This window comes from Choloepus didactylus, chromosome 2 (genome assembly GCF_015220235.1).
Source record: "Choloepus didactylus isolate mChoDid1 chromosome 2, mChoDid1.pri, whole genome shotgun sequence".
Lineage (NCBI taxonomy): Eukaryota > Metazoa > Chordata > Mammalia > Pilosa > Megalonychidae > Choloepus > Choloepus didactylus.
Window position 1 is genome coordinate 11,987,890 of NC_051308.1, and position 13,541 is coordinate 12,001,430.

General features: G+C 38.3%; 1 protein-coding gene across 2 annotated transcripts in view; it reads left to right on the forward strand.

Annotated features, from left to right (window-relative positions):
• The window catches only part of SYTL3 (synaptotagmin like 3), a 125,845-nt gene that overhangs the window by 12,194 nt on the left and 100,110 nt on the right, over positions 1–13,541 (forward strand). The gene's annotated exons all lie outside the window — the stretch shown is intronic.

Here is a 13,541-nt window from a genome sequence, read left to right on the forward strand (position 1 = left end):
CACTAGAGGAGAATGTGTATCCTGGTGATTTGGGATGTAATGTTCTATATATGTCTATTAATTTGAATTTATTTATCAGATTGTTTAGGTTTTCAATTTCCTTATTTGTCCTCTGTCTGGTTGATCTATCTATAGGAGAAAGTGATGTATTGAAGTCTCCCACAATTATTGTGGAAACATCTGTTGCTTCCTTCAGTTTTGCCAGTGTTTGTTTCATGTATTTTGGGGCACCTTGATTGGGTACATAAACATTTATGATTGTTATTTTTTCTTGTTGCGTTGTCCCTTTTATTAGTATATAGTGATCTTCATCTCTTATAACATCCTTGCATTTAAAGTCTATTTTATCTGATATTAATATTGCTACTCCTGTTTTCTTTTGGCTGTAGCTTGCATGGAATAATTGTTTCCATCCTTTCACTTTCAATTTCTTTGTGTCTCTGTGTCTAAGATGAGTCTCTTGTAAGCAACATATTGATGGTTCATATTTTTTTTTTTTTTGGATACTTTGAGTCTGATCTCTTTATTGCTAAAAACAGTGGTCCAAATGGATATGTTTCTTTTTTTTTTTTTTAAGAGGGGCTGCCTTATTTATTTATTTATTTTTTTTTTTTTAAATTCAGTTTTGAGATACATTCACACACCATGCAATCATCCATGGTATACAATCCACTGTCCACAGTATGATAACATAGTTATGCATTCATCATCACAATCTATCTCTGAACATTTTCCTTACCTTAGAAAGAACCAGAACAAGAATAAAAAATAAAAGTGAAAAAAGAACACCCAGATCATCCCCCCATCCCACCCCATTTGTCCTTTAGTTTTTAATCCCCATTGTTCTACTCATCCATACACTAGATAAAGGGGGTGTGATCCACAAGGTCTTCATAATAACACTGTCACCCCTTGTAATCTACATTATTATATAATTGTCTTCAGGAGTCCAGACTGCTGGGTTGGAGTTTGGTAGTTTCAGGTATTTACTTCTAGCTATTCCAATACATTAAAAACTAAGAGGTGTTATCTATATAGTGCATGAGAATGTCCACCAGAGTGACCTCTCGACTCCATTTGAAATCTCTCAGCCACTGAAACTATTTCGTCTCATTTTGCATCCCCCTTTTGGTCAAGAAGATACTCTCAGTCCCACGATGCCGGGTCCACATTCATCCCCGGGAGTCATATTCTGCATTGCCAGGGAGATTTACAACCCTGGGAGTCGGGTCCCATGTAGGGGGGAGGGCAGCAAGTTCACCTGTTGAGATGGCTCAGTTAGAGAGAGAGAGGGCCACATCCGAGCAACAAAGAGGTACTCAGGGGGAGACTCTTAGGCACAATTACATGCAAGTTTAGACTCTCTTTTGCAGTAACGAGCTTCATAAGGGCAAGTCCCATGATAGAGGGCTTAGCCCATCAAACCGCCAGTCCCAATGTTTGTGACAACATCAACACCAGTCCAGTGAGGATGTCCAACACATCTGCACCTTCCCCCAGATCGTCGGGGCTGGGGAGGGTGAGGCTGTAAATATATTTTTTATTCTCTGCCCAAATTACTCTGGGATGTGTCACTATTTCACTCCAGCCTATACTAACGTACCGTATCTCGCTTCCTATTCAAAGTTCCATGCAATTGTGGTGTTTGAACAAATCGATTGTAGAGTTGTACCGTTTAGAAAATTTAGATCCTGTACCAAATAGATATCTCTTCCCTTGGTCTCATATGGAAGTTGAAGTTTTAAAACACAATCAGTTTCAACCTTTACCCTTTGGCCTGGCTTGCCCTGGTCTTAACCAGACCTGCTTCATTCATATCACTAATTGAAGTCTGGGCTCTTTCTCAGCGTTTTTTTTTTTTTTTTTTTTTCCTGACAGTGGCTGTATGCATTAATACTGACATTCATATCTGCTGAGCTCTAGCTCTGAGTTTCAGGTGTTTCAGAGATATGCATTGCTCCAGAGACCAATCAGGTTATACGCTAGGGGATCAGCGTCTCAAAGTTTAGAGATAGGCCTTACAATTCAGGGATAGAGTTAACTGCTGTAAGAGCTTACAATCTAGGGACTATTACAATTATTATGTCCACATTAGGCTATGTTCTAAGATTCGATTCTGAGTTTGCACATTGTAGTTAGTCCATATCGGTGAGGCATCATCCCTCTCACCATGTTGTCTCCAACACTTTTACTCCTATATATATATTTTCCTACAATTTTATAGAGTTATATTCACATACCATACATTTATCCACAGTGTACAATCAGTTGTTCATGGTTTCATCATAAAGTTGTACATTTATCACCACAATCAGCACTTGTGTCTAAGATGAGTCTCTTGTAAGCAACATATTGATGGTTCATATTTTTTTAATCCATTCTGTCAATTTATATTTTTTTAATTGTGGAGTTTAATCCATTCACATTCAGTGTTATTACTGTGAAGACATTTCTTGAATCAGCCATCCTATCCTTTGGTTTTTGTTTGTCAGATATATTTTTTTCCCTATTTCCTTTAATGTACCCTTACTAAATCTCTTTAGTTTTGAACCCTTCTCCATTCCTCTCTCTCCTTTCTTTGCTTCTCTACTAGTAGAGTTCCCTTTACTGTCTCTCATAAGGCAGGTCTCTTGTTAGCAAATTCCCTCAGCATTTGTTTGTCTGTGAAGATTTCAAGCTCTCTCTTAAATTTGAAGGAGAGCTTTGCTGGATAAGGAGTTCTTGGTTGGCAATTTTTCTCTTTCATAATTTTAAATATGTTCCAGAAGGGGAAGAGAAGAGTAAAGGTCTAGGAAGAGTATTCAAAGAAATTATTGGGGAAAACCTCCCAGCCCCTTTAAACAACATAAATACACAAATCATAGATGCCCAATGAACTCCAAACAGAATAAATCCTAATAAACACACTCCAAGACAAAATCTGTTCTAGTTTGCTAATGCTGCCAAAATGCAAAACACCAGAGATGGATTGGCTTTTATAAAAGGGGGTTTATTTGGTTACACAGTTACAGTCTCAAGGCCATAAAGTGTCCAAGGTAACACATCAGCAATCGGGTACCTTCACTGGAGGATGGCCAATGGTGTCCGGAAAACCTCTGTTAGCTGGGAAGGCACATGGCTGGTGTCTGCTCCAAAGTTCTGGTTTCAAAATGGCTTTCTCCCAGGACATTCCTCTCTAGGCTGCAGTTCCTCAAAAATGTCACTCTTAGTTGCACTTGGGGATTTGTCCTCTCTCAGCTTCTCCAGAGAAAGAGTGCTTTCAATGCCCATCTTCAAACTTTCTCTCATCTGCAGCTCCTGTGCTTTCTTCAAAGTATCCCTCTTGGCTGTAGCTCTTCTTTGAAACATCACTCACAGCTGCCTTCTCACCTGCATGGTGGCCGCTGAGTAGTCACTGCTTAGTCTTATGTTGTTTCCCTTGTATGTGGTGAATTGCTTCTCTCTTGCTGCTTTCAGAACTTGCTCCTTCTTTTCAGCATTTGACAATCTGATCAGAGTATGTCTTGGAGTGGGCTTATTAGGATTTATTCTGTTTGGAGTTCCTGGGCGTCTATGATTTGTTTATTTATGTTGTTTAAAGGGGCTGGGAGGTTTTCCCCAATAATTTCTTTGAATACTCTTCCTAGACCTTTACTCTTCTCTTCCCCTTCTGGGACACCAATGATTCTTACATTTGAGCACTTTATTTTGTCCATCATATCCCTGAGATCCATTTTGTATTTTTTGATATTTTTCCTCCATTCTTTCTTTTGTACTTTCACTTTCAAGCCTGCACTCATCCAGTTCACTTATTCTTTCCTCAGCTTCCTCTAATCTAGTACTGTGAGTGTCCAGAATCTTTTTAATTTGATCAACAGTTAGTTTTATTTCCATAAGATCATCTACTTTTTTATTTACTCTTGCAAATTCTTCTTTATGCTTTCCTAGGGGCTTCTTCATGTCCTTTATATTCTGCGCCATGATTTTGTTTTTTGTGATTACTTCTTTGATTTATTGCTCCAAGTACTGTGTCTCCTCTGATTGTTTGATTTGGGTGTTTGGGTTTGGGTTCTCCATATCTTCTGGTTTCTTCATATGATTTAAATTTTTCTGTTGTTTTTGGCTTCTTGGCAGTTGCTTATCTTGCTAGGGTTCTTTTAGGACATGCAGACTTATTTGAACAATTATCTATAATTTGTCAGAACTACAGCTTGGTAGAATGCACTTTCCTTGACTTACCAGCAGATAGCATCCATGAGCCACCTATTTCCCTCAAGCTAGTTCTCCCCAACTTCATCTGTGCAGCAAGTGGGGGTATGAATCTTGTTGGGGTCCAATCAGTGCACCAAATTTCCGTGTGCAGATGGTGCAGCCAGCTCTGCAGGTAGGGGGTGTGCCCTGTGCAGTTAGGGAGGGAAGGTGGCTTTAAGACTCAAATCTCCCAGCCGTTCTTAGAGACTTAAAGCTGTTGCACAAGTCCAATCCTTCATCTCAGACTCCCCACAGTCTCTCTCCACCACGGGCCCACAAGTCCCTCGGATTGGTGAAGAGCCCTTGGGACTTCGTGCAGGATCCCGCCTCTGAGCCATGCACTCTACGGACCTCCACAGAGGAAGACTGTGCAATGTCATAGATGAGTGGAATCCCTTAGGGAAGCCCTCAGCCGCAGTGCCACGCAGGGGTCAGCCCGCTGAAGAGATGGCTGTATGGAGCGTGGTAATTTCCCACTTCTGTGGACCTCTGCCTTCCTAGCTCTGGGACAGTTAGCTGTGGGTGTGCAAAAGGCTATCATCCATGCCAGATACAGAGGCCGGTGCCCAGGACATGGACCGCGCTCGACTGTGTGGCTCTCACTGCTGGATCCGCAGCTGCTTTTGGGGTTTTTAAACTAATCTGCTCCAAACACCAACCCCAGGTTTCTCCCCATCAGGGCACAGCTACCATTTCCCCAGCAGCCTCGCCCACTCATTTCCATATGCAGACTCTCAGTTTCACCAAGTGCACAGTCACTGTGAGTCACTGTGGCTGTAGCAAACCTTGTCCAGCCAGTACAACCCTGAAACTGGTATTCTGGAGCACTTTCTGTCTTTTATCTAGTGTTTTTCATGGAGAAGTATTTTGCTCTGTCTCTCCTAAACCTCTTTCATGTGGTTTTTATCTTTGCTCTCTTAATGTGGGACAAATGCAACTTGGTCATGGAATATAATTCTTTTATGTGACAGTTTGCTAGCATTCTATCAATAATTTTTGTATCTATATTCATAAGGGATATTGGGCTATAATTTTCTCTTGTGGTATCTTTTTTTTTTTTAATCTTCATTTTATTGAGATATATTCACATACCACGCAGTCATACAAAACAAATCGCACTTTCGATTGTTCACAGTACCATTACATAGTTGTACATCTTGTGGTATCTTTATCTCACTTTGGTATTAGAGTAATGTTAGCCTCATAGAATGAATTAGTGAGTATTCCCTTCTGTTCAATTTTTTGGAAGAGTTTGAGCAAGATTGAAATTAATTCTTTTTGTAATTCACCCATCTATTCCTGGGATTTTCTTTGTTAGGAGAGGCCAGCAAGGGCACCACACGTTTTTCCTACCCTTTTTAATTGTGTTTTCTTGATTAAGCACTCACCTAGTTACTGCAATCCTTTAAATCTTTTCTGGATTGTTGACAAAGATGGCTTTTGCAGTGTTTGCTAGTTGTTCAGTGACTCTTTGGGGCAATGGAACCCTGGAGCATCTTACACCGCCATCTTGGTTGACCCAAATCTAAAATAAGCCTTTTATCTGTTTTTGGCCTTTTTGTTTTTAATGACTCTTTAAGTGTAGATATTGTGGAGGCATTCAGAAACCTCTACATACCAATCAAAGAATGCTACTCACCCCTTTATTTTACCATGTGATTGGAAACAATTTGAACAGATGTGAACAGATAAGCAGCAGGAGTTTCTGTCAGGAGGAGAAGAGAGAAATTTAGAGCAAGGAGATCCCGTTATGCTGCAGTCAGGCAAAATGTCTCTTGGGTGCTGGGCCTTTCAGCTCAGCCAGTCAAATGCTACCCTGACTATCGTGGAGTCCCCAGTGAGTGGAAGTTCCAGTGAGTGTCTGGAGCTGAACACAGTGTAATGGGTAGAAAAGAAGGCTTAGAGGGAGATCTAGATCCAGAAGAATTCATGCTCACCCAGAAGATTCTGACATAATTAACTAATACAAGTCTTGTCAGTGGCTGCTTTAAGTACTGGAAACCATATACCTTCCTGATATAGGCAGGAATTTCACTTATCAAAACAGATATAGAAACCAGATTTATCCAGGGGACCAGGAAAGTTTCAAATCTGAGAATAAACCATAGAGCTCAGATGAAAAGATATTGGAGCTCAGATCCAGGAGAAACTCACCCCTATTGCTCCGTGGGTGGTGAAAGAGCAGCAGATGCGATGGGTCCCATGGGGGATACACCTGGTCACTCACCAGGATACGGAGAAGGCTCCTGGTTAGGGGTTTATGCTGTGTCCCACTTCCAACACCAGAAGTGTCAAAAGAAACAAAGTCACCAGTATAACCAAAGCAGCAGGTTAATTTAAAGAGAGACTGCTCCACCAGGGAAGTTGAAGTGGGAGTCTCAAGATGGTAAATGGGCTCCTTATAAGGGCCTTAGGGGATTTCATGTAGGCAGTTACAATGGTTGGTTGACATTTAAGTTTTTCATTACATAATAGGGTCTTACAAAGCCAGAACAAACATACATTGTTTAGTATAGTATACTTGTCATTTTTAATATGCTATCCCTACCAACTGAGACCAGCTTAGCACTAAATGTTGCAAAAATTGAAACTTTATTGGGAGTCCTCCACTTTTTGGGAGAATCCTACTTTTGTCAATTTTTGTCTGCTGGAAAATCCCTGCCGTATGTCAGAAAGGGCTTGCTCCAGCAACTCCCAATGCAGGTGGCCATATTATTTTATTTAACAATGGGCACAGCCAGTTCTTGGTCGTGTTACCCATTTTGTGAATGTTAAAAGTATTATTTTCAGACCTTATTTTGTCATCCTAGAAGGGCAAAAACCACATACATGCCATTGTGTGGTGATATTTAGAATAGTGCAAGGAACATGCAATCTAATTTTAATAGGTTTAATATAATTCTTTTACCACCCCATGTTCCACTCCAAACATCACACAAATCAAAAAGAATGCCAGAAAGGAATATATTTGTTTTATCCATATTTTGAAAAATACATGTAGTAATCCACTGTTTTTTTTCCTGTTAGTATAAGTGATCAGAAGTTGAATCTGTATCTTTGTACTTTATTCTCCACTAGCTGTGAGGTGGATGGAATTATCTCTGATTTTCTTGGTACTTACAATGGGTCTGTGCAGCTAACTAATTAATTCCATCTGCCACTTAGGAAACCATTACTGATTAGGAAGAAACTAAAAAAAAAACTAATAAAATAAAAATAAATGTAATAAATAGTTACCATGGGTCAAAGAACAATTTATCTGGGATAAATAGACTGAACTAAGAGTAGTTTTGGTGAATCTTTTTTGAGTGATTTGGAAAATGGAATACAGACTAGACTCTCCAAGTTGACAGTCAATACAAAACATTTAAGAATTCAAAAGCCATCTGTTCCAGTTTGCTTATGCTGCTTTTATGCAAAATACCAGAAATGGATTGGCTTTAAAAAGGGGGTTTATTTGGTTACAAAGTTACAGTCTTAAGGCCATAAGGTGTCCAAGGTAACACATCAACAATAGGGTATCCTCACTGGAGAAAGGCCATTGGCATCTGGAAAACCTCTGTTGGCTGGGAAGGCACATGGCTGGCGTCTGCTTGCTCCCAGGTTGCATTTCAAAAATGGCATTCTCCAAAATGTCAGTGTTGGCCATCTTCAAAATGTCTCTAAGTTGCTCTCCAAAAGGTCACTCACAGCTGCTCTCTCAGCTCCTATGTGTTCTTTGAAATGTTGCTCTTGAGGTGTTTTGTCCTCTCTTAGCTTCTCTGGAGTGAAGTGTCAGCAAAAGTCTGCTTTCTTTGGCTGTCTCCAAAATGTCTTTCTTGGCTGTAGAAACTCCTTCTGTCTGTGAATGTTTTTATAGGACTCTAGTGATTCAATTAAGACCCACCCCAAATAGGTGGGGTAACAGCTCCATGGAAATTATCCGATCAAATTTTTTCACTCACAGTTGATTGGGTCATATCTCCATGGAAACACTCAAGCAAAGGATTCCAACCTAATCAACACTAATACATCTGCCCCCACAAGATTGCATCAAAGAATATGGCATTTTGGGGGATACAATACATCCAAATTGGCACACTAGCCTAATAGGAAGAAAGTACAGTAAGAGCTTCAGAGTTTGTTCAAGGGGATTAAAAAGATTCTGTTGAAATAATTCAAGTCATTACTATTGAAAGAGGAACCCTGAGTTCTCAGTTATAATCTGGGATCAGATCAAGAATTTATTGCATAAACAAACAAGCTCACAATCAAACCAAAAAGCAAAGACAAACAACAATAAGAAGTTAAAACAAGGGAATGGTTCAAGGCCAAGATGGTCATGTTTAGGAGATACCTCAGATTATAACCATTGTTATGAGTTTGTGCAGTTTTATTTAAAAATACTATGTATGTAGTGGACAGATAAGTTCTTATTTGAAATATCTAGTCTTTCTAAATGTTTTAGAAGTGCTTGATGTGTTTAAAAATAGAGGTAGTAAGATAACACTGTAAATAGCTTTTTTTAGTTGGTGGGAAATGTTGTCTTTGGGAATGGAATTGTTAAACCCTTCTGAACATTGTACTCTTCTGCTTGTTCATTCGTTTGAGGGAGGTGGGAAGGAAGAAATTGCAAAAGATGCTTTGCTAGTGCATACTAGAAAATTTCTGATCATCCATTGCCCTGCATGTTATGTGCATTCATTTAACTTTGCTGTACTGTATATATTGTGTATTTACTGGACAAGTGATTCCAAATTTTATAATATCTGGTCTCTAGATATTGAAGAGGTTGTTAATGTATGACAAAAGTAGAGCTAGTAAACTAACACATTTTGTACACTTTGTGTTAAAATTCATAGAGAGGCTGTCTTCTGAAAATGACTTTTGGAAATGAAATTGTAAAACCACATCTAAGTGACACATAAGCCTGTAACTCATCCACTGGGCTTATGATGGAGAGAAGGAAGGAACTTGGAGAAACGAAGGGCTCTAGAACAGAATGTTTCTATTTAGGAGCCACATTCAGATACAATCATTGCTACATGTGTATAGTTTATTCAGCACTACTGTATATATATAGTGGACAAATAAAAGTCCTTATTTGAAACATGTAGTCTTTCTAGATGTTTAGAAGTGCACAAAGTATGTCAAAAGTAGAGGTAGTAAAATAACACATTTTGTAGATAATGCTTTGTTAAAATTCATATGAAATATCTTTTGGAAACTACCTTCAGAGCGGTACATATTCTGTTTGCCCTTTCAGGGAGGAGGAAGAAAGTGACAAGGGCTATATGACAGTGTGTCTATAGTTGGGCAAGATAAACCATCATCATATATGTTCTGTGCATTTTGTTTTCCTTTACTGTGTATATAGGGTATATAATGGACAAATGAATCCTAATTTTATATTGCCTAGTCTTTCCAGATGTTAAAGAAGTTGCCAGTATGTGGCAGAAGTAGAGTTAGTAAGGTAAAACATTTTGTACATTTTGCATTAAGATTCATAGGGAAGATTTTGTTCTGAAAAACAACAGAATTTTACTTGTGGAAGCAAAATTGTTAAAATCCCCTCTAAGCATTGCAGATGCAACCACTGGGTTGATTGAGGTGAGAAGGGAAAGGGTTCTGGTCCAGAATGTTCCTATTTAGAAGACACTTTCAATTGTATCCTTTGTTACATGTGTGTGGTTTTTCAATGCTACTGTGTGTATCATGGACAAACTTAAGTCCTTATTCAAAACAGCTAGTCTTTCTAGAGGCTTAGAAGTATACAACGTATGTTAAAAGTAGAGAGTGTAAAATATCACTTTATTTTTTGTGTTAATACATAGGAATGGCTGCATTTGGAGAATGGCATTGCTAAACTAGATGTCTTGGAGCAGTGTGCTGAGGGGGTGGGGTGGGGTGGGGGGCCAAGGGAATGGTTCTTTACTGGTGAGTTGTTAGACAAGTTCAGATTGTTGACCCATTGTTCTACAAAGGCATTTTAGTTATTGCTGTGTATTAAAGGACAAGTCTTACTGTCCAAAGTATGAAAAATAGAGCTAGTGAAATAATCCCTGTAGAAGTGTCCTTGTGTTAGTTTATAGGAAGGAGTGTCTTCTAGGAGTGGCCTTTGCCAATCTTCCTCTCGGAGCTGGACGTATTTCTGTACTTAGTCACTGACATACTGGAAGGCAAAGGGAAGGACTCTTTGCTAGTGTCTCTATCTAGAAGACAGTTTTCAATTATAACCATAGTTCTATGCGTATTTTTTGTAAAAAAAAAAAACCAAAAACCTGTTTTTATTGCGGGTGAGATTCATTTTTTTCGCAGCATCTAAGCTTTTTAGACATCTTGAGGTGACAATGTTTTATAAAAAGTGGAGCTGGTGAATTAATAAATGTATAAATATCTTTTGGTTAAAGTAATAGAAAAGACGCATCTTTGACATGGAGTTGTTAAACGACATCCTAGCTTCGCTGCTTCTTTATTAGGTTGGCTGCAGTAGGGTAGAAGGAAGTGCAGGGGAGGGAGGTACGCAGATGTGTTCCTATTTCCATTTGTACGTGTGCATCTCTTGGCTGTACTATAGGAAAACATTGTTAAATAATTCAGTGGGAACATACCTTCTTGCTAATATTTCAGTATAGATCTGATAATGAATTCTCTTAGACATGTTATACTTATTGTACTCTTACTTTAGTCTTATTTTAAATTGAGCATTAAGGGAATGCAGTATTTTTAACACTGTCAATATCTATAGAGGCTTAATTACCATTTTTGTCTTTTATGAAATTTTTGTTCCCAAGAAAGGCAGGAATACATTTTTCCCCCAGATTGAATTGGTGTCATGTATTCTTGGTTATCACAATACTAATGACTTTGCAACTTTGAATTGGTAAATATTCATGAAAAAGCATGATACATTCTGGGTGATCTCAACCACATAAAGAAATTTGCTCAGTTGTGTGTGTACATAAAGGACCTAGAAGATATGCCAAACTGTAAACTGCTCGTTATTCTGGATGACTTATGTATTCTTCGCTTCTTGTGTTTTACAGGTTTCTATTTTGCACAATTAACTTAAAAGTTTGAAAAAAATGTTGTTTTTAAAAACCTTAAAAAATAATAAAAATAAAACAAGGAACAACCTCTACCTCCCCTTCCTCTATCCCCTGCAAACCAAATATGTTGAAAATTGAACAAGAGAATTATGGAATTTAATTGTAAGTGACCTTAGAGATAATTGGGCCATCCAATTCAGTGGTTTTTAAATTTATGAGCCCTAATGTTCATTCACTCTTTAAAGGAAATATTTTGCAAATCACCTTTTACTCTTCTGAAATAAAACTGAATATAATATAACCTACATGCACATGTAATAATAGCAATAACAATACTAATAATATAATGTAATACAATGTATTACAAAATAATACAATGACAGTAAATTTTAATAAAATATGTATTTGTATTCCTAAACTACATTGGAAGACATAATGAAATAGATGCTTGCATGTGTAGAATCCCTCTAGATACAGTATCTCCAAATGTGGACTGTTTCTGGCATGTGGCATTAGTGATTCACATACAACAAGCAATGCTGCCGTTGGTGGTGTACTTTCTGAAATGATAAACAATTCCTGTTTAAGTTCTGTGTGAAACATAGTACAGTCTTCCATCAGTTTACATAATAATTGCACCTCAGAAGATTCAGAGTATATTAAAATCTTGCAAATATACTTTGTGTTCATATAAAGAGTTAAATTCTTTTATCAGATCGTTTTTAAGTGTTTTTACACCTAAATGAATTACCTGGTTAGGCATTCAATATTGGCTTGGGAAAATCAGACAATTCTATGTCATTGTGACAACCAAAACACCCCACAAATTTTTTAATATTGGAGTGTAGCACTGCCCCATTTAGCTCTCTGAATAAATCTCAATGAGATGAAGACATTATATGTCAAATGTGTTATATGTTACATCTAAAGCCACTCAGCCAATTAGGACCCTAGAGAGACAATAGAAACCAAAGAAAAACATTTTCCTAGCTATTGGTGTAAAACTTGATGCAAAAGAACCTGGGATGATACTCTGTGTAGTATCAGTGGCATCATTTCAAAGTCACCCCTTGTTTATATAATATTTAGGCAAGACTCCAATATAAAAACTTGGGGAGGGGGAGTAGATTTCAATCTAACAATAGAAGCCTTTACTCATAGCAGATGTTATTCAAGTGTTTGACAAAAAGTTTAGAGAAGCTGGGATCAAAGTCCCTAAAAGTCAAGAATAAAAGCACAATGGGATGGATACTAAACACTCATACCTCTAGTTTTCTAAGGTTTATACCTTTATTAACTTGGAAATCCGGAGAGCACCATGTTTTTTCATCTATATTTGAAATACTTTCAATGAATTACAATCTAGTGCTATCACCTTGGCTTTTATTTGAGGTGGATATAATAATGATACATGAAGCACAGTTTTGCATCTTCCGCCAAACCACCATTCAAGTAATTGATTGTTGTCTTGGTCTATGTCCTTTACACCAGGAGGATGTCCTTTAGTTTTTCTTTCACTTCATCAGAATTAGTAAGCCATGTTAGTTTTTATTGTTTTGTTTTGCCTTGGCTATCAGGAAGGTCAAAAATGCATTTAACACTCAAGTACAGTGACTGTTCTATTGCAGATTCTTGGTAGAATTATCTGTCCCTTTTCCCTCTGGCTGCTGGTGTCTCCCTGACTTTAATTGTCCTCTCTATGCTTTTATCATAAGCTGCCTTATATTCTTATTAGAGTAGGATAGGGTATAAATTACCTGTCAATCAAGTTATGCACCCCGGGCACCTGGAACCGTGTCTGGCACTTGGAAGCTATTTGGTAGATATTTATGGCATATATGGGTGTGTGGGTGGATGGATCCCAGAATCTTGAACTGGGTTTCACTTTTCTGTAACTAGGGGTGGTTTGGCCACAAGGGGGAGCATGAGCTCCCACTTATCCTCCAAAAGTGGGCTCTGCCCATGCCTGGACCCAGGGACCCTGCTATAGATGTGATCGAGTAGTGAGGACCAGAGCCAGAGACTGGAGAACAAACAGCCACACTGAAAGCAAGGGTAGTGCATGGAAGTGGGTGTTTTGAGCCAAATGCAAAAATCTTTGTTTAATGTACTTGAGAATCAGACAAACCAGATAGCATTTGACCGAGTGGTATGTTCAATAGATTAGAAATAAGACAAAAGCAAGAAGAACCGAGGGACAAGTTTGGGAGAAATAGGGTTCATAAAATTGGTGGCACAATTGCTAATTTGCGTATTACTACTTAACATGTGATTATGCTCTGT